The following is a 4126-nucleotide window of genomic DNA, read 5'->3' as shown; positions in this document are numbered from 1 at the left end:
CCCTTCGCAACTAGCCTTGCCTTGTTGCTCACCACTATAAATAAATGATTTTTGTTCCCATCAGATATGATCTAAATATTTCAAAGGCAAAAACCACAACCAATAATTCTTTTTCTGTTGTTGTGTAGTTCACTTGTGCTTCATTCATTGTTTTACTTGCATAATAGATGGAATGAAATTTTTTCTCTTTTTTTTGTCCCAAGATGGCTCCCACAGCCCAATCACTTGCATCACACATAATCTCAAAGGGTTTACTCCAATCTGGAGTAGCAATTACGGGTGCAATAACCAAAGCCTTTTTAAAGTGTGAAATGCATTTCTACACTCCTCACTAAAATCAAACTTTTGGTCATGTTGAAGTAATGAACACAAAGGTTTTGAATATTTTGAAAAATCTTCGATAAATCTTCTGTAAAAACCAGAGTGTCCGAGAAAACTTCGTATACCCTTGACGGTCGTTGGCTCAGGCAAATTTTCAATTACTTCAAGTTTTGCCTTATCAACCTCAACTCCCCTTTTTGAAATCAAATGACCAAGGACAATACCTTTTGTGACCATAAAATGACACTTTTACCAATTTAAAACCAAATAAGTTGCTTCACACCTTTCAAGACTTTTTTCAAGATTTTTCAAACATTGTTCATATGATATACCATATATAGAAAAATCATCCATAAAAATTTCAATGGAAGTTTTAAGCATGTCTGAGAATATGGACATTATACATCATATACAGACCAAATAGCATTCGTCTAAAAGCAAAGGTGCCATAGGGACATGTAAAAGTGGTCTTTTCCTGGTCTTCCGGGGCTATTGCAATCTGATTGTAACCTGATTATCCATTTAAAAAACAATAGTACTCCTTTCCACCTAGTCTGTCTAACATCTGATCTATGAAAGGCAATGGAAAATGGTCCTTTTGGGTAGCCTTATTCAGTCTACGGTGGTCCATACAAATTCTCCAACCAGACACGAATCTTGTAGGAATAAGCTCATCTTTCTCATTTGAGATTACAGTGACACCTCCCTTTTTAGGGACACACTGTATGGGGCTTACCCATGAACTACTTGCAATTGGATAGATTATACCAGCATCCAACCATTTTAAAATCTCTTTCTTCACAACCTCTTTCATGATTGGGTTTAATCTCCTTTGGGGTTCAATGGAAGTGAAACTCTTATCTTCTAAGATGATTTTATGCTGACAAATTGAAGGACTGATACCCTTTAGGTCAGAGATGGTCCATCCAATAGCCTTGGTGTGTAGTTTCAACAAGTCTACCAACTGCTCTTCCTGATGTGTTTCTAGGGTGAATGAGATAATGATAGATAATCTCCTTTCTTTGCTTTAGTTGTAGGCGGAACCACAACAACTGACGCTGAAGACTTAGTGTCAGTGATTGTCTTTACTGAGCCTGAAGAAGAGGCTCTAGTGAATTTCTTCACCTTGGTTGCTTTAACAGCCTTAGTGGTTGATTTCTCAGCCTTAGCTAATTTCTTGCCCTTGGCTGGGAGACCAGCCTTGGCGGCAGAAGGACACTTTCTAACAATATGTTAGTTTTACCACAGTGTCTACACTTCCTATAGCTGAAGCTAGCTTTAGGGTCAGGAAGTACCAGAGTAGAAGAGGGACAAGCTCCAATGATTCCTTTCTTATTAATTCTAGGAGGAACTTTTGAGGATTTGGAGTCCTTAGGTGAATCATTCACCTTGAGCTTAGACTTAGATTTCTGAAAAATATTCAAATTTCTTAGTCCTTGAAGAAGAAGAAGGTGCACAAGCTGTAGGAATAGATTTAGATCTATCTGACTCGTTAACCTTCTTAGGAAAGAGGTGCTGTGATAATGGATTTACCTTTGTCTTTGCAACCTGAATTCGAAGTAGTTCCATCAAGATGTGTTGATCCCAGATCTCTCAATAACACTAATAATCTAGTTATGAATAACCAAATTATAGTGATTTTACGAAGAAAGTTATGAAGACTCAAAAATAAAATAAGAACATTCAAGAACAGTTTTAGGTTTTACTTTATAAATAATGAAACGTAAAACAAAGAGTAAAAACCTTTTTCTCTATCACACTTACGCTCTTTTTCAATAGACCTAATCATCTATTTATACTAGTTGGCTAATACTAAGATAACTATATATTGMTACTTTCTAGCAAATAGTCTAGCTAACAGATAAAGTTTATCTTTTACATGGATAAGCATTATTAACAAGATAAACTATAATTCCAGCTATTGATTATCAATGTGACGATTTCATCCTTATCTTCAAATMTTCATTGCACGCTTGGATGAATACTTAGAAAATCTTCTAAGTGTTTGTTTGTCCAGAGCATCGATGAGAACGCATCGTCCATTGGTCCTCTGGTTGAACTTCGTCCATTGGTCCAATGTTCATCGATCCTTTGGTTGGTCTTTCTATCGATCCAATGGTCTAACTTCGTTCATCGGTCCAATGGTTGTTCTTTCCATCGATCCTTTGGTTAGTCTGTACATCGATCCAATGGTCGAATCCAGACTTGGTCGTTTCTGCTTTGATGTCTTCATTGGTCTTCTGGTTCTTCATCACTTGTTTGTTTTTCATTACTTTTTACATTTTGCATTGTGGGTTTAACAATCTCCCCCTAAGTATTGAAATAACAAAGTCTAATCTAGATACATATGGAGAACATACACTAATCGAGAAGAAAAACATCAACTTCCAAGTTTTCATTGGATGACAAATTTTCTTTTCATTGGTGTTGTGATGGTGGTTGCGTTGGTGCAGCGGATGGAGATGTATATGCAGCCGTCGCCTCTGTCTCCCCCTCACAAGGTCCAAGACCTTGATCATCGAGGTCTTGGTCATCGTGGCGTTGTCGTTTGCTTGGGCGGCTGCTGGAGCATGAGGCGTAAAATTGTACCAACATAGGCCTGGAACTCAGCCTTGGTGACCAGATCGGCTAAGGCGGTAAACCCTGCAGCAACGGATGCTGCAGGTTGTGCCTCTGTTCCTGAGGCGCCTTCTTGGCCTTGTGTGAAGGTAGGCCGCGAAGGACTTCCATCATGTCCTTGATAGCCTTCGAGAGAAGAACTATCTCGTGATGTTTGGACATCCTCTTCCTCTTCTTCAGCTTCAGAGGCTGAGTAAGTGAATCGGATGTGTGTACCCTTTGGTAGATCAAATATCGAGGGTAGTGCTGCACGAAATGAAGATTGCTCTGAACGATCTATGGGTTTAACATCAGAAGCAACGAATGCATTTGTGTGTGTGAGAGGTTGTGACGAGTCCTGAGGCGAAGGAGCTCTTATATCTTCATCACCTCTCTGTTGAGAGAGGGGTGATGGGGTATGAGATTCCTCGGCTTGTTCATCTCTAGAGGCTCGAAGGATGGTCTCTGGATGGCTAGCTTGGGTTTGAATTGGACTGGGTCATCCTGTTTCAATATCCCTTTGGCTTTGATCGCCAGGGATAGTGGATGTGGGTGCCCTTTGGGTAGTAGGTAGGGAAATATGTTGGTGAGGGCCGGGGGAAGCACGATGGTTGTGCTCCCTCACTTGGAGGGGACGGCTCTAAGTGCTCTGGGGTAGCTGCCCTTGGTTCTTAGGACAGCATGGAACGTTCATAGGCTTGGCGTGTCTCACTTGTCGATGGAATGACAGTGAGCATAGCCCTTGACAGCGATCTGTTGATGCTGTATCCTTCCTTCGAAAGGATTGGGCGGTGTCCTTGCATTTAGTAGACCGGGGTGTATGTCTCTGTTGCGGGGATTTGTGGAAGACGTTTAAAAAAATGGAATTTAAAATCTCATCTAATTGTAAGATTAATATTAATTACGAAGTTTTGGTTGTAACACCACGGTTACATAACAAACAATTACCGAACCACCATTAAATTAATTTAGTTTAAAAAGAAACCTCAAATTATGGGATAACGATATAGAGCCCAAGACACATAATTTAATACTTAAAGTTTACATAACGTGATCATCGGGGACATGTCTACCCGGAACATACTAACTATTTACAATCCCAAAAGTTTAATATACATATTTATATATACCTAAACCAAAAGCAGCCTTCACCTGCAAATTCCTATCGATCACTCGACCTTGTTCTTACTTTTGCCCAATTTCCCTG

Source organism: Cynara cardunculus (genome assembly GCF_001531365.2).
Source record: "Cynara cardunculus var. scolymus isolate 2C chromosome LG 13, CcrdV1, whole genome shotgun sequence".
Classification (NCBI taxonomy): Eukaryota; Viridiplantae; Streptophyta; class Magnoliopsida; order Asterales; family Asteraceae; genus Cynara; species Cynara cardunculus.
The sequence above is the reverse complement of the archived record's forward strand: the minus strand, read 5'-3'. Positions refer to the sequence as shown.